This window comes from Bufo gargarizans, chromosome 3, assembly GCF_014858855.1.
Source record: "Bufo gargarizans isolate SCDJY-AF-19 chromosome 3, ASM1485885v1, whole genome shotgun sequence".
Classification (NCBI taxonomy): Eukaryota; Metazoa; Chordata; class Amphibia; order Anura; family Bufonidae; genus Bufo; species Bufo gargarizans.
The window spans coordinates 588,834,393-588,861,326 of NC_058082.1; positions in this window are offsets into that span (position 1 = coordinate 588,834,393).

The following is a 26,934-nucleotide window of genomic DNA, read 5'->3' on the forward strand; positions in this document are numbered from 1 at the left end:
ATCAAATTGCATGTTTTACAGTACTGCAAGACCTGAGAATTGTGCCAAAACCCTAAAAATGTTCTTTATTGCTGTGCCAGAAACCACTATGCGGTGCCCACGAGCACTTAAAGGGTTAATTCGAAGTTTTCGCAAAATGGTGCCGCCTCTTCATGCCTGTCGGAAGCAGGAAAAGACAAGAACGCCCTCTCAAGAGCGCGAAGATGCCAAATACGCCCCCCTAGAAGTGGGAACTCTAAAGCTTGCCCACCAAGAACTTTGCAATGTGAGCCAAGGGAGTGAAGACTCCTCCCTCTGGGCTCCACCCTCACTTCCTGTACGCACCCTGACAGAGGAGCCAAGGAAGATGGCGCTCCCTTCACCGAAGTGGAACCAGATGGTTATCGGTGAAGAGCCTGTTTATGAGGACCACCCGCCAGAGATCCAAGTCTCCCAGCTGGTGAAGAAAAGTGGTCCCTGCGTCTTTGCCGTGATCCTGGAGGCAGTGGATCCCTCCGCGGCCACTGAGCCCGCAACCCAGATTGTTGCCAGCGCTAAGGACAAGATGGCCACCGCACTCCAGCCCGCTTCCGCGGAAGCAGATGCCACCCCGCTCAAGACACTGGAGGAGATGACTGCACCAACCATCTTACCGGCTGCACTAGCAACTGACGTCCCGGCCCAGAAGCAAGCCGCAATTCCTGCAGAGTGGACTACAGCTTCGGAGACAGCCATGATTACGTCACCTATCGCGGATGCCCCACGCACCACTAGGAGGCATCGGAACCGGCCACCTGGCCGCGACATCAGGTAGGAGCAGACGCACTCCCTGAGGCCCAGGCCCGGTCCAAAGCTGCCCCTGCACCGCTCCCGGTGGGTCTCAATACCCCTGATAGGCCCAAGCCCACTCCTCCTAGGACACCTACTTCCACTCCGCCTCCCAGAGCCAATGCTTCCAGAGCGGGACGTTTGAACCCAGAGGTCCCCACAGAGATCACTACCCATGCCCAGATGGCCTGGGAATATAAATCGGACATTGAGGAATGAGTGGAGCAGGTCATAGATGATCCCCAACCAGGAGACCCTAAGCTAACCAGACGCACTGGGACTGTACTCTGGTTCTCAGTTGAAAGAGAAGTGGGCTTCCTCCAAGACAGTCATTCCGGTGCTGAAATATTTGTAGGCCGGCGCTCTGTTAAGCGCCACTACTTGACCCAGGCCCGTAACAACCTGTACGCAGGGGATCAAGTGGAATATACCCCCATGCGTTCCATCCAAGGCCAATTTGCTACCAGTGTGACCCTGCTGGCCAAACCCTTATCCCCTGCTTTAACCCCAGAGACCTGGCAGGAGGACCCAGGCTCTGCAGGGAGAGTTAGATGTCTTCAAGAAACCCAGGATGGCAGATTGCGTTTTAAGGAACAGCCTCAGACAGAACCTGAACCCCTCATCCCTGACCTGGCCGCACCACCAACACTTCGGATGGGCCAAATCAATAATTCAGTCCTCACATTTAACCCCAGGGTGCAGCCATATGTTCTACCATGGAAGCAGCCCCAGACACCCTCTGTTTGCCTACCAGAACCCCTTCAGCTGGAGGTATTAACCGCCTCTGCACCGGCTAGGGATCCCAGCTTGCAGCAGGTCACAGCTGCATTCAACAGGCTGTCTGCTCAGCCAACTCCAAAGGTCACCACTAGAGGGCAGTGGCGTACCACTACTGCTGCAACTTTGAGCTACCAGAGGCAAGAGCGCCCCCTAATGTGCTTTAGTAGCTCAAGCAGCGAGGAAGACCTGGACATCCTTCTCTAAAATGCTCCTTTTAAAAAAAATAAGGGACTATTGGGAGCCACGTCATTGACTGTTCCTGACGGGTGAGGACCCGTTGGCATTGTTTTAATGTTTTCTTTTCCAGGTTGCCCTTTTTTGTCCTCACCCTGATGGTCATGTACAGTAAGAACTCCCTCCATCATCATTTAACCCCTTGCATCCAAGTTCACATTGTTTTATCCCCTTTCTCAGGTTACTTGATAACCTTATGGAACGACAGTTCTAAATTATGCTGCTTTTATGTGTTTTTATATGACATTTTATATCTCCCATTGGATTACAATTAACTTTTATTATTCCTGTGGATTACAATTGACTTTTGCCTGTTTCCAGAGTATTCAACATCAAGCACTTCAAGCAAAAGGACTGAAGTTATATTTGAGCATACTCTTGCACTAATAAAATTAGCATTATTTTCTAAAAATTGTTTACTGCAACGTAAAAAGCTTGCACCCAAAGAAAAGACTCAAACGTATACCTGATCTCTTTGAGATTCATACTGTAATGTTTTTGCACAAATTTTACCAGTTTACAGGTTATGTAACATTTAAGTATTACATGCCCATTGTGTGTATTCTCTTCTAGGTGCCGCAATGTGAACCTCATGCACAGTGGCGTACACACAATCCATGGGGCCCCGGTGCAAAACTGAATCATGGGGCCCCCCTCCCCGTCGCCGCCCCCCCAACCTCCCTCCACCAGCAGCAGAGTTAGGCTACTTTCACACCTGCGTTAGGTGCGGATCCATCTGGCATCTGCACAGACGGATCCGCACCTATAATACAAACGCTTGTATCCGTTCTGAACGGATCCGTTTGCATTACCACGAAAAAAAAAAAAAAAGATAATGCAAACGGATCCGTTTTGACTTACACTAAAAGTCAATGGGAGGCAGATCAGTTTTCAATTGCACCATATTGTGTCAGTGAAAACGGATCCGTCCCCATTGACTTACATTGTAAGTCAGGACGGATCCGTTTGGCTCTGCATCGCCAGGCGGACACCAAAATGAATCTGCACAGACGGATCCGCACCTATAATGCAAATGCTTGTATCTGTTCAGGACGGATCCGTTTGGCTGCAAGCAGCGTTTTGGTGTCCGCCTCCAGAGCAGAATGGAGGCGGAACGGAGCCAAACTGATGCATTCTGAACGGATCCTTATCCATTCAGAATGCATTGGGGCTGAACTGATCCGTTTTGCACTGTTTGTGAGATCCCTGAAACAGATCTCACAAGCAGACCCAGAAACGCCAGTTTCTCCGCTTGTGAGATCTGTTTCAGGGCTCTCACAAACAGTGCAAAACGGATCAGTTCAGCCCCAATGCATTCTGAATGGATAAGGATCCGTTCAGAATGCATCAGTTTGCCTCCGTTCAGCCTCCATTCTGCTCTGAGGGCGGACACCAAAATGCTGCTTGCAGCCAAACGGATCCGTCCTGAACAGATACAAGCGTTTGCATTATAGGTGCGGATCCGTCTGTGCAGATACCAGACAGATCCGCACCTAACGCAGGTGTGAAAGTAGCCTAACTCTGCTATATTTCTGTAGCCTGCAACCTCTAACTACCCAGTTGGGCTGAAACTACTACACCCAACATGTTTTGGCCTACATATGTATTATATAGACTAGTAGCCCAGAATTGCACCAATATCCATTTACTATTACTGCCAAAAGATGTTGGGTGTAGTAGTTTCAGCACAACTGGGTAGTTAGAGGTTGCAGGCTACAGAAATGTAGGAGAGCTAGTTATAAAGCCAGCCCCTGCCAGCCCCCAGCAGAGCCTACTCTGAACTCACTCACTCATAAATGTGGTGAGCAATTAGGAAGACTTTTTTCTTATCTTATCTTAACCTCCGGATCGGCATCGGCTTCTTCGCGCTCTCCAGAAAGCGCCTTCTCCCTGCTGCGTCTCGGTCTCGGCGTCATGTACGATGCGGCCGCACGGGGAGGAGAATCAGGGGGTGGAGACTCAAGGAGGGTAGGGCTGGCCTGGCACTGACTATGCAGCGCAGAAACGCAACACTGGGCGGCGGGCCCCGGGTCGGCTGCCTGGGTTAAACAGGCAGGCACAGCACTAATGCAGGGCGGGGCCAGGGGTCCACAGGCGGCCGGGCCCCCTGGAGTGCCGGGCCCGGTCGCAACTGCGACCCCTGCGACCCCTGAATGTACGCCCCTGCTCATGCACTTTTTGTGAAAATTGCACTTAACTTTGCACTTAACCAGAAATGTAGCAACTTACTCCAGTGTGCCTTACTTTACAGTTCTTGTTCTCTCCCCCCCCCCTTTATATGGACTGCCTATACGGATGCTTAATATTAATGGCCTACTCATAGTGCACAGGTAGGACCAAGTGGTAAGTCCTGGCAGATCTAGTTACTACACGGGTAACCCTGCTGCTTCGCGAATGGTTAGAGGAGTTTTTGACCCCTCCTTCCCGCTTGTTATGTGTTCAGGATTGCTCCTATCCTGAGGTGTCTTCCAGGAGTTTTATGGGATTATTATACCCTCCTCCTGTGACATTGCCAGAAGTGCATGGAGACGCTAATTCCTCCCCTTCTGAGCCTTTGCCTAAGGTATGGCGCCTCAAACCTTAGAGCCATTTAGCTACCCATAGTCACCATAGTGATCGTGCTATAAGCCATATATTTTGACTTTGGTGCAGGGAAGGGAATACAGGATAAAGCCACCCTTCCATTTGCGGGCATTCCATTACATAATGGCGGGATTACGGAGTAAGGACACCCCCATGATTTTTTTGGTGTTTACCGAGCTCAGAACACTTCAAAGTCAGTCAGTAGTGATTGCTTAGTGCAGACCGTTGGTTCACTGGTTATACCGAGAGGGAAACTGTTAGTTAGGATACCCTACTCATGCGGGCAGGAACCTCAGGGTAGCCGTTTCATGTTTGTCTTTGTATATCTTATGTGTATTTCAGGCAGCACTTTGCATTATTTGGGTACCCCAGAGCTGGTTCCTCTCCCTCCTAAGTATAAGCTGAGGGCGGCTTAACTCGAAGTAAAGGGGAATGTAACACCCCAGAGTTGTGTTACGAAGCTCTTTTACCCCGCTACAATCTGCTAAGAGTATTTGCCTTGTCATCTTGTGTAATTTCACATAATATTCTCACAAATGTGCATTGAAAGCCTTGTTACATGTATATTGCTGTAATTTCTATGTTCACCAGCAGGTGGCAGCAATCTGTTAGCAAGGACTTAGCTACAGTTTAGTGTTTCTGAACTGGAATAGTTCATTCCAGTTCAGCTCCTCCGTCTGTGAGCAGAGTGGGTTTTCCCCTACATCCTGCCTCATGGGGAGAGAAGGAAGTTAGAAGTTAGTGTGCCAGCCACCCCTGCTAGGGGAAGGCTGTGCTTGTAGGAGCTCCCAGATATAGGGATCCAAAGCCAGGATCTTGTCTCGGCTGAGACATTGATCATCATCCCCAGCCTGAGCTCTTCAGCCTCAGCTTGTAGAAGCAAGCAGACAACTCCAGAACTCCAGGAAGAACCATACCCTGTGAAGATAGCTGTGAGTAAAGTCCAGAGACCCCAGGAGAAGTCATATTCCTCCTCAGCTATTCAGTCCCCAGACAGCAGAAGATAGACCGTGCAGAAGCCAAATTCCTGCCACAGTTTAGAGCTAACAAGAAGATGTCCTTTTCCTGCAAGCTCCAGGTACATGATAGAGCAGAAGATATATTCCTGCCACACATTGCCAATACCTGCTGGGACCAAAGACTAATGTTGTATCTTGCTTGGCTGAAAGCTACAACCAGTAAAGACAAGTTTGAACTTTACCCAAGGTCTGGATATCAATTACTGCTGCAAATTCTATTACTCCTACTAGCACCACACTCAATTTATTGCAAGTGAGCCAGGATCCAGGAGTCCAGCAGTGCCCAGGTAGGTGACACAGTTGACACCATTACTACTACCATACAGAGACATTACACACCTCTGGCATTCCTAACCTGGTACGTGAGTTACAACACCTTAAAGGGCCCTGTGTTCGTACCCTGCGCATGCTGCAATTGGCGTTACGAACAAACAATAGACTATTAAACCCATATCCTGACCCACTGCATAATTTGGCGCCCGTGTAACTTTACCCACCGTCCGGCTCATTGCACATGCACTGGAGCAATAAAATAAATGGCTGTAAAAGTTGGCATACCTTTTAAGGCTTTGTAAACTTAAAAAGCACCTGCCAGCTGGATCAACTCTATTAAACCAGCCATACTGCCAAGTAGGGTTGAATCTGATGATTAGAAGAAATATATATTATTTTTTTGTTATGGAAATTAGGGCTTAATTGAACTGAGGGGCAGGACCTAGATCCTCAGCTTTCCAGTGCTGGCCACGCTCTTAGGTGGACTGAAGGCTTTTTTCTCAGGAGCGCTGCAACCGATATTTGCAGGACAGGTATTATTTTAATCAGCAGGCTCAGCCCTAGGACCTTTAACCTCTCCTGGCATGTCTATTTTAGTAACTACTTGCATTTCCCATGTAATAACAATTATGGAGCATCTATTGTTATGCCTCTATTTTGAGCCATTCCTCTATTATTCCTACTAGCCCTTATGAACAAATTACTAGCAGTTTTCAATGGGGGTCCAGTTGGGGGTTACCAGCTGGTGGTGTGTCCCTGCACAGTCTGTCACTATCCGATCAGTGCTGCCAGTGTCAAACTGTTCAGGGGAAGACTCCCAACTGGTAACACCCAGCTGGATCTACACTGCAAACTGTTAGCAATTCTTTAATAACTTCTAGCAGGAATAATAGACTCATAATAATATAATCTCCAGAATTGCTATTACATGGGGAACGCAAGCAATTACTAAAACGAACATGCCCAGGAGAGGTGACAGCTCCTCTGTACTTTTGTATGAAAAACCTGGTTCTACAAATGCTGCCGGCAAGAGATTCAATATCTAAGCAAGTATTATTTTTTCATATGAATTATCCTGTGTGCAAGTGCCAGAGAAATCCCCCATCACTGAAATTACCTGTAATATTTAGACTCTGCCGTCAGGATTATTAGCTTTAAGAAGACAGGGAGCAAAAGGAATAAGCTGTCAACTCTAGATACCTGATGTAATCTGTCTCCCGCACAGGCACCGACACGAGCCCTGAGCATTTAGGAGCAGATAGTGGGTTGCAGTGATTTTGCTGGGCGAGTGCAAATACTTTATACTGTATATTGATAATATTTTGCAATATTTAGTTACAAATAGCTTGATTGAAGGGGAATGGTCAGCACCTCCATACTGTGTGTGAATTATCTACAGGTTGTTATCCCCAGTACACAAAGTGTAATAAATCTAGGGTGACTATATTTTGGTTTTTCAAAAAAGGACACAGACCCCAAAATTAATACAGACCCCTGATTAGCCACAAATTATTGGTGCTCCATATAACCCCCACCCCTCCATCCCTTAAATCTGACCCCAAAACCATGGCCCGTATATTACCCCCCCCTCCATCAATCAGACCCCAAAGTAACAGTCTCTATAACACAATCCTCCCTCCATCAATCAGACCTCAGATCAAACCCCAAAATAATGGCCCCTATAACATAACCCCTCCTGTCAATCAGACCTCAAAGTAATGGCCTGTATGACAAAACCCAATCAATCAGACCCCAAAGTCATGACCCCTATAAATCCCTCCTATATCCTTTAAAACAGACTTCAGATCAGACCCCAAAGTAATGGCCCCCATAACACCCCCCTCCAACAATGAGACCCCAAAATAATGGCCCCTATAACACTCACTTCCTTCCATCTATCAGACCTCAGATCACACATCAAAGTCATGGCCACTATATAACACCCTCCTCCATCAATCAGACCCCAAAGTAATGGCCCCCATAACACCCCCCTCCAACAATGAGACCCCAAAATAATGACCCCTATAACACTCACTTCCCCCCTCCTTCCATCTATCAGACCTCAGATCACACATCAAAGTCATGGCCAGTATATAACACCCTCCTCCATCAATCAGACCCCAAAGTAATGGCCTCTATAACACAACCCCCCCCCCCCCCCATCATTAATCAGACCTCAGATAAGACTGCATAGTAATGGCCCCCTATAACACAACACCCCCCTCCCCCGTCATTCAGACCTCAGATCAAACCTCAAAGTAATGGCCCGTATAACAAAACCCAATCAATCAGACCCCAAAGTCATGACCCATACAACCCCTCTCTATTCTTTAAATCAGACCCCAAAGTAATGACAAGAGATGAGCGAATTTCTCCAAAATTCCATTCGGCCGGTTCGCCGAATTTTTCGAAAATATTTGGTTCAATCCGAATTTATTTGTGGCCAATCGTGTTAAAAATCGGCTATTTTCTGGCTGCAGAGAGCCTTTATAGTGCTGTAGAACACTGTGCCTTGCAGTAACACGCATAGGGACACAGGGCCGTGGTGGCATCCTGGCCACGCTTCACCTTCTGCCCACAGATTCTACATATGGCCATGTTCACCTCCTCCGGCAGCTTAACAAATAACTGCCACACCGCTGAGTAGGTGATTTTACCCCCAACACTTCGCACTGACTGACTGCTACCGCCGCTGCTTCCGTGAACCCGTGCACTACTTTCCAGACAGGTAGGCTCCTGCGAAGCAGGTGGTCTACCCTGGACACACTTGGCTACCGACCTCCAACTGCTGCCACCCTGCTGACTCCCGGCCACCCTAGCAACTTGCTGGCTCCACTGCTGCCTCACGGGCAAGCTGCCACTCTCTTCTCCTGATGATGATGAAGCCCCTTCGTCACCCGGCTCCCAAGTGCGATCAGCTACATCATCATCATCGAGTACTATCTGCACATCATTGATGTCCTCCTCAACCGCTTCTGGGTCAGGAGCTTGACTGCTCGCAACACCAGCTCCCACGCCACTCTCCTCATCACTACTTGCCCGCATAGTGGAGGAATCGGCGGATGTCTCCTCCGCATCATGGCTTGCTAGTAGCTGCTGACTGTCCTCTTAGCTCGTCCTCGCTGTATAGTGGAGCTAAGCCCACAGCATACAATACTTCTCTTGCTGAGGGAACAGAAAAGGACAGAGGCAGGCTGAGGACAGGTGAGGGCACAGGGCCTACTCCCGGGCCATGCCAACTAAGGGTTGTGTCTGACGAACCCACCGACTCTTGGCAGTGGGTGTCTGATGTCACTTGCGACGAAGTCGAAGATCGAGTCAACCATTCAAGAACCGCTGGGTTGCTGGTCAAGACACTCTCGCTGTGACTACTGCTTCCACGGCCCCTTACTCTGCTGCGACCTGTGCCAGAAACATTTAGACCTCTGTCACTCCTCTGTGTAGGGCCTGGCACTTCTCTGTCTGACATACTGTTAGATCAAATAAATAAATAAAAAATAAATTAAAACACCCCAAAAAAGTCTGTAACTTTCTCACTTCACCACACAACGGCTAATAAGCCATTTCTTTCCCCCAATAATACACGCCAAAAATGTCTTTCATTTTCTCACTTCACCACATAACGGCAAATACTTTTTTTGTGCCACTAATAGACTCAAAAAAGGGCTTTAGAACATATAACTGCACCGCTAAACGGCAAATATATATTTCTTTTGCCACTAATACACAACAAAAAGAGTTTTAGAATATATAACTGCACTGCTGAAAGGCAAATAGGCCCTTATTTTTTTCCACTTATACACTCCACAAAAAGCTCTAGAACATATAACTGCACCGCTGAACGGCAAATATATTTTTCTTCTGTCACTAATACAAGACAAAAAGGGCTGTAATTTTAGAACTAATAAGTCCTTTTTTCCCCACTAATACAAGCCCAAAAATGCTTTAGACCATATAACTGCACTGCACAAGGGCAAATAAGACATAGAAATATTTCCTTGTTATACGGATTAGGATGGCTGCGCAGCACAGGAGAGTCAGAGCGGCCGGCCCTGCCAGCCAGGGGCGTAGCTAGAACTGACTGGGCCCCACAGTAAAATTTTGTATGGGGCTCCCCCCGAATGTTTTGACCTAACGACGCCCCTGCACTTAGCTAGAATAACCTGCCTATATTCAATGTGCTGCTCGTGCCGTTCATGGTGCATCCTGCGCTGATGAATGGCAGGAAAAGTCTAAGGAATATTAGTACACCATAGACATTTTCCAGCGTACAGGTGCCCACAGAGAGGGCTCTGAATGCTGCCTCTGGCACCCGTGCCATAGGTTCGCCACCACTGGTATATACTATAAATGTCTGGTTACACCTCCAGGACCCCCATCTAATAGGAGAATACAAGAATACAATACAAATATATGTGAGCAGCCACAAGACATAGACATACATGTCTGTTACCAGATGGTTTGGGGCCGCACATAATGGTATCAAGGGCCGCATGTGCCCCCCGGGCTGTAGGTTATGCACCCCTGCCCTGGAGCACAAGTGCTTTGGACTATGGACATTTGTGGATATTTGCCTCTATTGCCACTGAACAAAGCCATCAACTCACTTTATTGCATTTTGAAGGGTTAACTTGCACTGTTATATTATATATGTTATATTGTTTCATATTTTTTAACTGCATTTACATGTTTATTGTAATATATCCTGTTCATTTATGGTTCTATTGCACTGTGGAAAGGGCCAATGCACAGCCTGCTAATACTGAGAGACTTTATGACTTTCTACCTATGCAAAGTTTTGGATTGGAAAAACCCAGGCACATTGACCATTGAAAAGCGGCTTAGTCATTCCCATATACTTGCATTAAAACTCTATACAAGTCTATGACAGACTTAAATTGTAACATTGTTTCTGTTTAGGCTGTGCTTCTCCAATCACCCCTCCCACTAGAAGGTTCTAGTTCAGCTAACAACTGTATATAAAGAAAGCAGTCCGATCCGTTAGTTGTCTGCAGATAGGGACCAGTACTTAGTAGGAGAGACTCTGCCAGATTACACGAGTGACCAGAAGAAGACGCTAAGATGCTGAGCCACAGACCCTGTGTCACCAGCCCATTAGACAGGGAGCCAGCCGGACACGGAGCCACAGACCCTGGGCCATTAGCCTATAGCCAGGGTACCAGCCTTCTGAGAGAGAGGGACAGCTAGTGCCGGCCTTTCCTCAGCTTTAAACCTTCTTCTGCCAGGGAGGAGACTGGAGAAGCCATCTCAGTGCCTTGCCTGTATTGTTTTGCATTTGTTCCTCCAGTAAAGAAGCACACTGGTTTACTGCAGACCCTGACTCTGCACTTATTTCCCATTGGGGTGCACCACGCCTTACCATCCCTTCCAGAGAGCAGAGACTACAGAGATTTATCTGCTGATCTGTTCCATCTTTGGCTGTAGACCAGATCAAGGGGCATGGCTTATTGATCTTTACAGGGGTTGTCAGATAGTTTTTAAAAATCTCAGGGACTTATAAAAGAAAGAAAAAAGGGGTAGGTAATTAATCTTCAGGATAGGTATTATTTAATACCACGCGAAAAAAAAAAATGCAAAAAAAGTTGCGTGCATTCCGCATTTTATAATAATTATGGCGAATCACGCAGTATTTTTTTTTCTCTTACGGCATTCACCGCATAGGAGATATTTTTTTATATTTTAATAGTTAGGACTTTTTCGGACATGGCGATATGTAATATGTTTTTTTTTTATTTAAACTTAATATATTTATTTTTATTTTTATTTATTTAATAACTATTAGCCCCCTTAGGGTCTGGAACCCTTGTTCTATTCACCCTAATAGAGCTCTATTAGGGTGAATAGGACTTTACACTCTCCCTGCCGCCCTGGTCTTTGTGCACACAACAGCAGGGAGCTTACCATGGCAGCCAGGGCTTCAGTAGCGTCCTAGCTGCCATGGTAACTGATCGGAGCCCCGCAATTACACTGCTGGGGCTCTGATCAGAGGCTGCCACTGCCCCCAATGAAGACGGGACCCGGTGGCCACTGCCACCAATGACTATAATACTGGTGGGGTTGGGGGGGGTGCACTGTGCCACCAATGAAGAATTTAACCTGTTAATACAAATGTAGGATGTGGGTGCCAGTGGTATCGTAAAATAGTAAAACCCGGTTCCGAATTGAACCGGGTCTAAAAGTATCGATTGGGTATCAATACTTCGATACCTGGTGCAACCCTAGGTGGGTATCCGACTCCTGGAACCCCCACTGATCAGCTGTTTGAGACACTTCAGTGAGAGATGTAGCCTCTTCCTAGGCCTGTGATGTCCCGTTGATTGGCCACATGGCCTAGGCGCAGCCTAGTCCCATTCAAGTAATTGGGGCAGAGCTGCAACACCAAGCACAGTTACTATACAATGGATGGTTTTGTGCTTGGCAGGGTGCCAGGAGTCAGATCCCCTGCCCATCTGATATTGATGACCAACTCCTGGAAAACCTCTTTAATGAAAGGTCCCTCCATTCCAGCACTGCAGGTCCAGTTCATGCACACATGAATGATGGACCTGAAGTCATCACTTCTGGTAAAACTGAAACCAGCAGCCCTGGGTGAACAAACTTACAGCATTGGAAAAGAGGGCCTTTAAGCTATTTTCTTTAATGTCACAGCAGGGAGGCTGCTGCTCCTGCCAGTTGTCTTACAGCCAAACATATGGCAGTAAGGAGGAGGGGAGGGCGGGAGGACATGGTCGATCTGCTGAGACATAGATTTCTTTATATACAGTATTTCTCAGTTTTAATTGTGATATGATCAAACTTGCAAACTCTTCAGGGAGGTGATTAGACGCAGCCATGGAGCACAATTACGCAGGTGCCATAAAAGGGGCAGGATCTCCTGTTAGGAAAGGGAGTAGGGCTTGTAAAGGGGGCGTGCTAAGTCCATTGCAAACTTTCTTCTCCCAGACACAGATGCCACAAAATTGACAATATCATATGAATAAGAGATAAAGTAAGAGCAAAGGAATTGCTTGGATTTTTTTTTCTGTTTTGGGAAGTTTTTATGTTCCTTGAAAGCTGAAAGAGGGACCTACAAATGGAAAGTCCGAGAAAGTTTCAACGCTAGCCAAGCATAGCGCTAGGGCAGCAGTCCTCAAATTTGACTCTTTAATTTACAGTTGTGTCGTACATTCTTCTAGTCTGCAGATGTCGCTATATCACATACAGTCTGTGTGGTTGGATTAAAAGTCTTGTGCTGAAGCTAAGAAATCCTTTCTTGAAATTGTATTTCTTTTTAATGCAAGTGGTCATGTGAAGGGAGAGACGGTTTCTAATCAATGAGAATAGTCCGGTAATATATGCAGGGTGAAATTATTTTTCATAGCCCGACAATGGTAAATCCGGCAAGTAAACCCTCTGTCTGTGGGACAGAAGATATTGGGATTGAGATGGCTGTTTATACTTTGAGTAAGTGGGTAATGCTCCAAGACCATGCTGTGGATGCATATCCGAACCTTTATAAGGAGCAGTTAATGCTACAGTATATGTTATATTCTGCAATACAGAACGGTCCGGGATGTAGTCTGCTTCATGTGAATTACCCACGAGTGTACATATACTGGAAATAGCCAATTTTAATTTTGTTATTAAGAATTAAATTAAATTAGGCAACCCTAAAATCATAGGAGTTATTAATTATGGCTAAAAATAAAATAAACTACTCATTATGAATATCACCACAGTCAGAATTCAGTTGAACAAGTTGTAGGCTCCATATTACAGAATACAGATGTATAAGCGAGCAGTACAGTAGATGTAGTACAGGTAGTTGTAGTACAGTAACATAGTATATAAGGCTGAAAAAAAGACATTTGTCCATCCAGTTCGGCCTGTTATCCTGCAAGTTGATCCAGAGGAAGGCAACAAAAAAAAAACTGTGAGGTAGAAGCCAATTTTCCCCACTTAAGGCGGACATCCTCTGCGTCTGGAAGAAAGAAGGTTTGTACACAAATATAGAAGAGGATTCTTTACGGTAAGAGCAGTGAGACTATGGAGCTCTCTGCCTGAGGAGGTGGTGATGGTGAGTACAATAAAGGAATTCAAGAGGGGCCTGGATGTATTTCTGGAGTGTAATAATATTACAGGCTATAGCTACTAGAGAGGGTCGTTGATCCAGGGAGTTATTCTGATTGCCTGATTGGAGTCGGGAAGGAATTTTTTATTCCCCTAAAGTGGGGAAAATTGGCTTCTCCTCACAGGTTTTTTTTTGCCTTCCTCTGGATCAACTTGCAGGATAACAGGCCGAACTGGATGGACAAATGTCTTTTTTCGGCCTTATGTACTATGTTACTAAGGGGAAAAAAATTCCTTCCCGACTCTAATCAGATAACTCCCTGGATCAACGACCCCTCTCTAGTAGCTACAGTGCTGCCCTGGGCTGGGCCACTCCAAAACGTTAATGTTGTTGTCTGCTAACCATTTCTTCACCACTTTTGCTGTGTGTTTTGGGTCATTCTCATGCTGAAATGTCCACTGGTGCCCAAAGCCAAGTTTCTCTGCAGACTGCCTGATGTTGTCGGTGAGAATCCTCATGTATTGCTCTTTTTTCATGGTGCCGTTTACTGTGATTAGGTTCCTGGTCCATTGGCTGAAAAACACCCCCAAAGCATTAGGTTCCCACCACGATGTTTGACAGTGTGGATGGTGTTCTTTGGGGTTGAAGACTTCTCCTTTTTTACGCCAAATGAAGGAAACATCATTGTGACCAAACAATTACATTTTTGTTTCATCTGACCATAAAACAGGAGACCAGAATTCTTCTTATTTGTCCAGATGAGCTTTTGCAAAGGCCAAGCAAACTGTTGTGTGCCTTATCTGGAGAAGTGGCGTCCTCCTTGGTCTGCCTCCGTGGAACCCAGCAGTGTGCAGTGTCCATTGGATTGTCTGCCTTGAGACATGGCCACCAGCAGAGCCCATATTCACCAGGATGGCCTTGGTGGTTATCCTTGGATTCTTTTTAACCTCTCTAACTATGCTCCTGGCCAGCACAGGTGTCACTTTTGGCTTCCGACCACGTCCTCTGAGATTTCCCACAGTGCGGAACATCTTGTATTTTTTAATAATACTTTGCACTGTAGCCACTGGAATGTGAAAACATGTAGAAATGGCCTTGTAGCCCTTTCCTGACTTGTGAGCAGCCACAATGCGCAGCCGCAGGTCCTCACTGAGCTCCTTAGTCTTAGCCATGACTGTCCACAAACCAACTGCAGAGAGCTGCTGTTTTTCACCTGTTGAATTGATTAAAACAGCTGTTCCTAATTAATCAGGGTAATTAGGATGCTTTAGAACAGCTTGGACTATTTGGAATGGTATAGAAATTTTGATTTTCCCACAGACTGTGACAGTTTGTGAAGGGTATGAATAATTTTGGACTGGACACTTTTTGCTCAAATGTAAATAAAAGCTGAGAAATGTTTTTTTTCCACAATAATACCTCTTGTACATCGTCTTATTATCTTTTGGGAGACGCCTATTTCATTTCCCATCATAAAATAACTTGCTGGTTGAATAAAAGTAACTTTAAAGGGGTTGTCCAGGTTCAGAGCTGAACCCGGACATACCCTTATTTTCACCCCGGCAGCCCCCCTGAGCCTAGCATCGGAGCATCTCATGCTCCGATGCGCTCCAGTGCCCTGCGCTAGATCGCGCAGGGCACGGGCTCTTGTGTTTTCAATAACACACTGCCGGGCGGTAACTTCCGCCCAGCGGTGTGTTCGGTGACGTCACCGGCTCTGAGGGGCGGGCTTTAGCTCTGCCCTAGCCGTTTTACTGGCTAGGGCAGAGCCAAATCCCGCCCATCAGTGCCGGTGACGTCACCGGGGTTCCTGTTAGCCCCATAGAGAGCCCGGTACGTCACCGGAACTCAGAAAAATGCCTTTGCCCTGCGCAATTTAGCGCAGGGCAAAGTAGAGCATCGGAGCATGAACTGCTCCGATGCTCATGTCAGGGGGGCTGCCTGGGTGAAAATGGAGGGCTGTCCAGGTTCAGCTCTGAACCTGGACAACCCCTTTAAGTCAAAATTTGCCTGGGGTATAAATAATTATGGGCAGCACTGTATAGCCTATAATATTATTACACTCCAGAAATACAACTCTTTTAGTGAACTTACCATCACCACCTCCTCAGGCAGAGAGCTCCATAGTCTCACTGCTCTTACCATAAAGAATCCTCTTCCTTGTTTGTGTACAAACCTTCTTTCCTCCAGACGCAGAGGATGTCCCCTCGTCACAGTCACAGTCCTGGGGAAAAATAGCTGATGGGATAGATCTCTGTACTGACCCCTGATATATTTATACATAGTTATTAGATCTCCCCTCAGTCGTCTTTTTTCTAAAGTGAATAACCCTAATGTTGATAATCTTTCAGGGTACTGTACTTCCCTCATTCCAGTTATTACTTTAGTTGCCCTCTTCTGAACCCTCTCTAGCTCTGCTATGTCTGCCTTGTTCACAGGAGCCCAGAACTGTACACAGTCCTCCATGTGTGGTCTGACTAATGATTTGTAAAGTGGTAGGACTATGTTCTCATCACGGGAATCTATGCCTCTTTTGATGCAACCCATTATCTTATTGGCCTTGACAGCAGCTGCCTGACACTGGTTTTTACAGCTTAGTTTGCTGTCCACTAAAATTCCTAGGACCTTTTCCATGTCAGTGTTACCCAGTGTTTTACCATTTAGTATGTACGGGTGACTTGCATTATTCCTACCCATGTGCATAACTTTACATTTGTCAGTGTTAAATCTCATCTGCCACTTATCTGTCAAAGCCTCAAATCTATCCAGATCCATCTGTAGTAGTATACTGTCCTCTTCTGTGTCAATTACTTTACACAGTTTAGTGTCATCTGAAAACATTTATATTTTACTGTGCAAGTATTCTACAAGATCATTAATAAATATATTGAAGAGAATAGGGCCCAGTATTGACCCCTGAGGTACTCCACTAGTGACAGTGACCCAATCTGAGTGTGTACCGTTAATAACCACTCTCTGTTTTCTATTACTGAGCCAGTTACTTACCCACATACAGACGTTTTCTCCCAGTCTGAGCATTCTCATTTTATATACTAACCTTTTATGTGGTACAGTGTCAAAAGCTTTGGAGAAGTCCAGATATACGACATCCATTGATTTGCCGCTGTCCAGTCTAGAACTTACCTCCTCATAGAAACTGATTAAATTAGTTTAACATGACCGATTCCTCATGAAGCCATGCTGATATGGCGTTATTTGCTTATTTTCATTGAGGTACTCCAAGATAGCATCCCTTAGAAAACCTTCAAACAGTATACCCACAACGGATGTAAAACTTTCCAGCCTATAGTTTCCGGGCTCTGTTTTTGGACCCATTTTGAATAGTGTTGAGCGCGAATATTCGAATATCTAATTTTTTTCGCGAATATCGGCACTTCGCTAATTCGCTAATATTTTGAATATAGTGATATATTTAATTGTTATATTTTTTTCTTTCCCACTTCCCTAAAGTTGTTCTTACCTGTCCTTTGGATTCCTGGCTTCCTGGCTGCTCCAGTCAGTGCCCGTTGCCGCTTCTGCCGATTTCCGTGCTCATGGAGCGTCCCCATCACCATGGGAACGTCTCCATATACTAGAATGTACAGTCGGATTTGAGAATTACGTTGAAATTGCAATTCGATTATTTCAAGTTATAATGATCGAATTTCGATTTTAACTTAAAGGCTACTCTCCTATTGAACTAGCAATGCGATTAATTCAAGTTATAATAATCGAATTTCGATTTTAACTTAGCACTGCTATATTCCATATTCGTTAATTCTAGCCTAATATGGAATATAGCAGTGCTAAGTTAAAATCGAAATTCGATTATTATAACTTGAATTAATCGAATTGCGATTTCAACTTGGACCTGGTTTACTATGGTTGGCTTGGTAGAATTAGCGAATATGACGAATGTATTCGTCATATTCCACAAAACGAAGATAACTAAGTATTCTGCATCTTCGTTTTAGCTACCTATTCATCAACTTCGCTAATTCTAGCAATCATATAGGAAAGTTTACTATAGAGACAGCTAAGTTTAATTCGCTATGCGATTATATTACTTTGCTTTTTTTTTATAAATAGAATAATTATAATAATTATCAGGTATTATAATTATTCTATTTTTTTTTTTTTAAAAAGCAGTCATATAATCGCATAGCGAATTAAACTTAGCTGTCTCTATAGTAAACTTTCCTATATGATTGCTAGAATTAGCCAGGTTGACGAATAGGTAGCTAAAACGAAGATGCAGAATACTTCATTATCTTCGTTTTGTGGAATATAACGAATATATTCGTCATATTCGCTAATTCTACCAAGCCAATCATAGTAAACCAGGTCCAAGTTGAAATCGCAATTCAATTAATTCAAGTTATAATAATCGAATTTCGATTTTAACTTAGCACTGCTATATTCCATATTAGGCTAGAATTAACTAATATGGAATATAGCAGTGCTAAGTTAAAATCGAAATTTGATTATTATAACTTGAATTAATCGCATTGCTAGTTCAATAGGAGAGTAGCCTTTAAGTTACAATCGCAATACGCGATTATTTAAATCGCATATTAATCGCGATAACAAGAATAATGACGAATATTCAATTTCGACGAATATAAAACTAATATTCTATCGAATATTCGCGAATTTCGTCGAAATCGAATATGGCACCTGCCGCTCATCACTAATTTTGAATATTGGCACCACATTTGCTATGCCCCAATCCTGTGGAACACTACCTGTCAGTATAGAGTCCTTGAATATCAGAAATAAGGGTCTGGCTATGATATTACTTAATTCTCTTAGGATACGGGGGTGTATGCCATCTGGTCCTGGCGATTTGTCTATATTAATCTTTTTAAGACGCCGCTGTACTTCTTCCTGGGTCAGACAGGGCACTTTTAATGGGGAATTTACTTTTACATTCTGCATTTCATCTAACAGTTTATTTTTTCTTCAGTGAATACAGTGGAGAAAAAAATATTTAATAGCTTTGCTTTCTCCTCATCGCTCTCTGCAACTCCCCCTCATCACTCTGTAGAGGGCTGACACCTTCAGATTTATACTTTTTACCATTTATATAATTGAAGAACATTTTAGAGTTAGTTTTGCTCTCTTTGGCAATTAATCTCTCGGTCTCTAGTTTAGCCGCTTTATTAGTTTTTTTTACATATTCTATTTTTTTCCTTATAGTTTTTCAGTGCTTCCTCACTACCCTCCTGTTTTAGTGATTTAAAATGCTTTCTTTTTGTCATTTTTTGCTTTTTTTACAGTTCTATTTATCCACATAGTTTTTTTCTTGTTCCTTCACCTTTTATTCCCATAAGGTATGTACCTCTCACAACTAGATTTTAGGATGCTTTTAAAAATATCCCATTTTGTGGCAGCATTTTTTATTTTTGAGGACTTTGTCCCAGTTAGTCAGGCCTATGGCCTCTCTTAGTTGGCAAAATTTAGCTTTTTTGAAATTTTGGTATTTTTGTTCCTCCCTGAAGAAACACTCTTTTGAATAATAATTGGAAGGTTATTACTTTATGGTGACTTTTTCCCAAGTGTCCCTCGACCTGCACATTTGTTGTTCTGTCAGGCCTACTGGTTAATACTAAGTCTAGTATGGCCGTCCCTCTAGTCGGGTCCTGAACCAGTTTGGAGAGGTAATTGTCTTTGGTTATTGCCAAGAACCTGTTTCCTTTATGAGATGTTTAAAATACAAAAACCTCTCTGTCTAAACTAGACAGCAAAACATTCTACCTGTGCGGCATCCAATCTACTAACAAAAAAGCAAGTGGAGATAATATACCAAAATATCAATTTATTATCAAATATAAAATATGGGGAAAAAATGGGATGGTAGACAGTGTACAGAGAAGCAAAGGGCAGTATACATAACTGTGTTTACATATATATCCACACAACAATAAGCATAGTTGGCCGACAGGTAAAGGTAGCTGTAATACAAGGACAACCGAATCTGCATAACAAATAGTAGTAGTGACCCCCAATTTGGGCTATATACTATATGGCAGAACCGAATAATAGCTGGATGTCCATGAATTGCACCACACGTCCAGGGAACATAGGCAACCAAGACAGAAAAGTGTAGTGCAAAATATCTCAAGTCAAGTCTGTCACTAGGTCCCAAGGTATAGTGATGACCCAACAAAATATATCCAGGGCCTAATATGGATGTGATAAAAAACCATATATAGATGTAAAGCAGTACTATACGTTGGACGTACCTGAAGATATGGTGAACACAGGAGGATACTAGCCCTGAGCGCAAGACCTCGACGCGCGTTTCACCTCAGCGGCTTCGTCAGGAGGTACTAAGTAACGGAATGACAGGGTATATATAATCTAAGTGGAGATGAGAGAAATGTACCTGGGTTGCGAACACCTGTGATCCAGTGGAGCGGGCGCGGGAACATCATGATCCACGGAGCCATCTCTCAGCGCGTCCCCGCCTGCATACCGCGCATGCGCGGCGCATACAGACGTCATGGAGCTCGTTGAGATGACGCCGTGCAGCGCATGCATGATCCGCGACCCAGTGGAACGCAGGTGACCCGCAAACACCATCGATTAGATCCTATTGGGGAAGACTACAAATCATATTATATATATAGATAATGCCGATCAATAAAAGGGGATGAATTATGTGTACATGAAGAACATCCATATTAGGCCCGCGATCATCCAGATACCCATAGACAAAACAAAAGGTCCAGCAGCATATCAGGTAGAATCATACCACCAGTGCACATAGTGACACAGTGATGTAATACATAATCAGCCATAAATAAGTGCCCCCATAAAAGAGAGAGAAATATTAATGGAAAATAAATAACAATAACAATAAAAATATAAAAAGCACCATAAAAGACACTGAAAGCGGTGCTATAATTAATTCATAAGTGATCAATATCATGATTATTGTGCAATTCATGATTACCCTAATATAACACCAAGTGAGTAATCAGTGTGATTGTACATATGGTATTTGGAATAATACTGTATAGACTCATTGATCACAATTAATTAATAAGTGCATCTTACTGATCCAAAATAGTAATAATAAGACTAATACATCACAAGGAGCGATTGTAATAGTCGTGATGATATGTCCACACTAAAAACCGCTGGGCACATGTCACCCCCATACAAAATATTAAATATCAAAATGTGGGGTGAGAGTGTCAGGGGCGGCCCCACCGACAGCAAAAGGCCGCCCATGGGGTCGGCCGAGGAACTCACAACCCACCATACATAAAAGAACCGCAAGTCACTGGTATATACAGAGACAGTCCCCAGCAATTCTAAACATCATGGAATAACAGTACAAGGGGTTTCAAAATATGGGGCGAGAGTGACAGGGGCGGCCCCACCGGCGGCAAAGGCCGCCCGTGGGGTCGACCGTGGCACCCCCAACCCACCATACATAAAAGAACCGCAGGCCAATAGTATATATAGTATATACAGAGACAGTCCCCAGCATTTTCAGACATCACAAAATAGCAGTACAAAGGATTTCAAAGTATGGGGCGAGAGTGTCAGGGGCGGCCCCACCGGCGGCAAAAGCCACCCCGAGGGGTCGACCGAGGCACTCCCGACCCACCACACACAAAAACCCACATACCAATAGTATGTACAGAAACAGTACCAAGCAGAGTTAGACATCAAAGATGAACAACAGTAACCCCAATGGTAATATGGGGAGTACACACACACTCAATACATGTAATTCTCCATATAATGCATTCTCCTATATGTGTGTTGTTTGATGTTCATTCAGGGTCCTGTAATTCGTCCCAAACGTGTCTTCCCCCAGTGGGTAATTAAAGAAGGAAAAAGGGAAAAAAATATTATAATAAAGAATTAAGAAATATTGAATATAAAACATACTATACCCTGCTGATTAAAATTCGCGCTATTCTTATAGGAAGGGGGAGAAGCTATTAGACTCATTCAGGCCATACGGGGTAACAGTGTCTAGAACAACTATCCATCTAGTTTCTCTGCGAAGCAGAGCTAATTTAACATTGCCACCCCTGGATCCTAGGTGGACTCTATCGATACCTCTCACTGTAAGACCCCGTGGGTCAGACCCATGGAATCTACGGAAATGCCGTGGAACTGCTTGTAATGTTTCCCAATCTTTCTCAGGTACCTCCGAGGCTGCATGGATTTTGCTGATATGTTCCAACACCCGAACCTTGAGGGCCCTAGTTGTCATACCAATGTAAAAAAGGTTACATGGGCATGTGATCAGGTATATAACTGCCTCTGTGTTGCAAATAATATTATGCACTATATTAAAATTCTTTTTCCCAGAGGAATCACAGAAGGCAGTAGAGCGGACCATGTATTTGCATGCAACACATGATCCACAATAAAATTACCCCCATCTAGGGCCCTTACTACCAAATATGCCTCCTGCTGTTTTAGGAACGTAATGACTCTTGGTCAGGATGTCCCGCAAATTGCAAGACCTCCTCCATGTAATCTGGGGGTATGACATAAGACACACTGCCAGATCCCCATCTGTTTGTAAAACCGGCCAGTGCCTGCGCAAGATGTTTTGAATAAACCGCCATTTATTGTTAAATGGGGTAATGAATCGGACCCCTGAGTCCCTGTTGTCTTTTGCTTTAATTTTACTTACCAGCAGGGAATCTCTTGTTGTCTTTTTGGCTCTCTCATAGCCTTGCTGGATCATATTTGGTTGATATCCTATTTCAAGGAATCGCTGTGTCAGAATAGATGCCTGCTGTTCGAAGTGCTCATCATTGGAGCAGATCCTGCGTGTTCTTAAAAATTGCCCTGTAGGTATTGCCTGAATGGTTTTCGAGTGATGTGCAGAGGAGGCGTGGAGAAGGGAGTTGACAGCTGTGGTCTTCCTAAAAAGGTTAGTGGATAGATATCCATCAGGACCCTTCGTGATCATGATGTCTAAAAACTCAACATTAGTTTGACTGTATTTCCAGGTGAGTTTAATATTACGTTTGTTGATATTTAGACGAGCCAAAAAATCTTCCAGGGCTGGAATGGAATCCTGCCACAGGAAGAATACATCGTCTATATACCTCGACCATAGGAGTGCGGCATCGTATCCAGGAGTGTTATGGACAATCTCTCTTTCCCACAGCCCCAGGAACAAATTGGCACATGACGCCCCCATTGCTGTCCCCTGGAGCTGTAGGAAGAGGCGGTCTTTAAAAAGAAAATAATTATGCGTAAGCATGAATTCTAATAACGCCAAAATAAATTCGACCATATTGTTGTCATAGTCTGTCATAGATAAAAAGGATCTAGATGCCCGCACTCCCTGGTCATGGTATATAGACGTGTATAAAGACTCAATGTCGCACGTAACGAGCACCATGTCCTGATGAACGTGGATCCCATTAAGGCGTCTCAACATGTCAGTGGTGTCTTTCACGAAGGAGGGGAGAATCTCCACACATTTTTGGAGAAAGAAGTGAATGAATCTGCCCACATTGGTACACAAACCCCCAATCCCCGCCACTATGGGACGTCCGGGGGGATGGGTTTGACTTTTGTGGACCTTTGGGAGCAGATAAAGAGTTGGTTTGATGGGAAAATCAACTCGTAAACCCTCCATTATTTTTGGACTGATGATACCCTGATCGCAGGCATCCATCAAGATATCATCCAACTCTCTTTTGTAGAGGGCAGTGGGGTCTCTGTCAATTCTCCTGTAGCATTGTATTAAGCTGCCTAAAGGCTTCCTTCTCATACATCTGCACTGGCCATATCACGACATTACACTCCTTATCGGCAGGTTTGATCACTATATCCTTGAGTTCCTGTAATTCACGCAGTGCCTGTCTCTGCAATCTGGTCAGATTGTCTCCCCTTATATATGGGTATCCAGCATTTAAATCACGTTTGACCAGTTTAACAAAGACATCCACCGCGGGGCACAAGGTTTTAGGGGGGAACATACGCGAACGCCGGTGCAGATGTATGGGAATTTTGCTAGTCCTAGCCTCAACCTGGTCCTCTAACAGGGATTCCAAGTCCCTAACCGCTTGCCTCTCAGCAGGTGACATGAGTGCTGTCGTCTCATGACCTCGGTTAAAGTATTTTTTGAAAAGCAGCTTCCGGGCAAATAATTCGAGGTCTTTGACTACTTCAAAGTAGTCAAATTTACCGGCCGGGGAAAAAGATCGACCCCTCTGCAGAACTTGCTGCTGTAATGGAGCCAACTGAATACCAGAGAGATTGATTACCTTTAATTATTTACTTTCTTCCCTCGGCCGTTCCCGTTCCAGTACTTTCGCTTTTGTGCTGGGGTACGCAGGTTGTAGCCTGTCCTTTCGGGGTCTGGACCACGTCCGGTGGCCGAGCACCCGTCTAAAAAAGACGACGCACCACATTCCTCTTCAGATATGGAGGATGCTAGTGATTGAGATCGTGAGCGTGGTTCAGACCTGATGTTGGTTCTCTGCCACCTAAAGACTTTATTTTGATGGTAATCACCCAAATCCCTCTAAAATTTCTTAGTTTTCATAGACTGTATTTCTCTCTCCCACTTGGCTAAGTCTTCTTCCAGACTTTTATCAAAGCTTTCCAGTTCCTCCTTAGTAAGGAGTTGCTGGATGCTCTCCTTGTGGCTGTCAAGGTCCTTCTCCACTGTCTCCAATGATCTGCGGTCTGCTCCAATCAACAATTCAATTAGGGTCTGTGAGCACTTCGCCCGGTTTTTTATCACATCCATATTAGGCCCTGGATATATTTTGTTGGGTCATCACTATACCTTGGGACCTAGTGACAGACTTGACTTGAGATATTTTGTACTACACTTTTCTGTCTTGGTTGCCTATGTTCCCTGGACGTGTGGTGCTATTCATGGACATCCAGCTATTATTCGGTTCTGCCATATAGTATATAGCCCAAATTGGAGGTCACTACTACTATTTGTTATGCAGATTCGGTTGTCCTTGTATTACAGCCACCTTTACCTGTCGGCCATCTATGCTTATTGTTGTGTGGATATATATGTAAACACAGTTATGTATACTGCCCTTTGCTTCTCTGTACACTGTCTACCATCCAGTTTTTTCCCCATATTTTATATTTGATAATAAATTGATATTTTGGTATATTATCTCCACTTGCTTTTTTGTTAGTCCTTTATGAGATGTACAGGTTTCGGTTTCCCAGTCTATATCTGGGTAGTTGAAGTCCCCCATAATAACCACCTCATTATGATTTTCCACCTCATCTATCTCGTTTAGTAGCAAATCTTCTATGGACTCTGGTATATTAGGTGGTTTATAATGAACTCCTATTAGTAATTTATTATTGTTTTTGCCTCCATGTATTTCTACCCACAGAGACTCCACATGTTCATGTACCTCACTTATATCTTCACAGAGTGTGGGCTTTAAGGCAGACCCCTCCCCCTCTCCGGTTTTGTCGATCCTTTCTAAACAGACTTTAACCCTGTACATTAACTGCCCAGTCATAGCTATCATCCAGCCATGTCTCAGTTATTCCCACTATGTTACAGTACAGGTAGTACAGGTAGAGAGCAGTACAGCACATGTAGTACAGGTAGAGAGCAGTACAGCACATGTAGTACAGGTAGAGAGCAGTACAGCACATGTATTACAGGTAGAGAGCAGTACAGTACATGTAGTACAGGTAGAGAGTAGTACAATACATGTAGTACAGGTAGAGAGCAGTACAGTACATGTAGGACAGGTAGAGAGCAGTACAGCACATGTAGTACAGGTAGAGAGCAGTACAGCACATGTAGTACAGGTAGAGAGCTGTACAATACATGTAGTACAGGTAGAGAGCAGTACAGTACATGTAGGACAGGTAGAGAGCAGTACAGCACATGTAGTACAGGTAGAGAGCAGTACAGCACATGTAGTACAGGTAGAGAGCAGTACAGCACATGTAGTACAGGTAGAGAGCAGTACAGCACATGTAGTACAGGTAGAGAGCAGTACAATACATGTAGTATAGGTAGAGAGCAGTACAGTATATGTAGGACAGGTAGAGAGCAGTACAGTACATGTAGTACAGGTAGAGAGCAGTACAATACATGTAGTACAGGTAGAGAGCAGTACAATACATGTAGTACAGGTAGAGAGCAGTACAATACATGTAGTACAGGTAGAGAGCAGTACAGTATATGTAGTACAAGTAGAGAGCAGTACAATACATGTAGTACAGGTAGAGAGCAGTACAATACATGTAGTACAGGTAGAGAGCAGTACAGTATATGTAGTACAAGTAGAGAGCAGTACAATACATGTAGTACAGGTAGAGAGCAGTACAATACATGTAGTACAGGTAGAGAGCAGTACAGCACATGTAGTACAGGTAGAGAGTAGTACAGTACATGTAGTACAGGTAGAGAGCAGTACAGTACATGTAGTACAAGTAGAGAGCAGTACAATACATGTAGTATAGGTAGAGAGCAGTACAGTATATGTAGGACCGGTAGAGAGCAGTACAGCACATGTAGTACAGGTAGAGAGCAGTACAGTATATGTAGTACAAGTAGAGAGCAGTACAATACATTTAGTACAGGTAGAGAGCAGTACAATACATGTAGTACAGGTAGAGAGCAGTACAATACATGTAGTACAGGTAGAGAGCAGTACAATACATGTAGGACAGGTAGAGAGCAGTACAGTACATGTAGTACAGGTAGAGAGCAGTACAATACATGTAGTACAGGTAGAGAGCAGTACAATACATGTAGTACAGGTAGAGAGCAGTACAGCACATGTAGTACAGGTAGAGAGCAGTACAGCACATGTAGTACAGGTAGAGAGCAGTTCAGTACATGTAGTACAAGTAGAGAGGCAGTACAGTATATGTAGGACAGGTAGAGAGCAGTACAGCACATGTAGTACAGGTAGAGAGCAGTACAGCACATGTAGTACAGGTAGAGAACAGTACAGTACATGTAGTACAGGTAGAGAGCTGTACAGTACATGTAGTACAGGTAGAGAGCAGTACAATACATGTAGTACAGGTAGAGAGCAGTACAGCACATGTAGTACAAGTAGAGAGCAGTACAATACATGTAGTATAGGTAGAGAGCAGTACAGTATATGTAGGACCGGTAGAGAGCAGTACAGCACATGTAGTACAGGTAGAGAGCAGTACAGTATA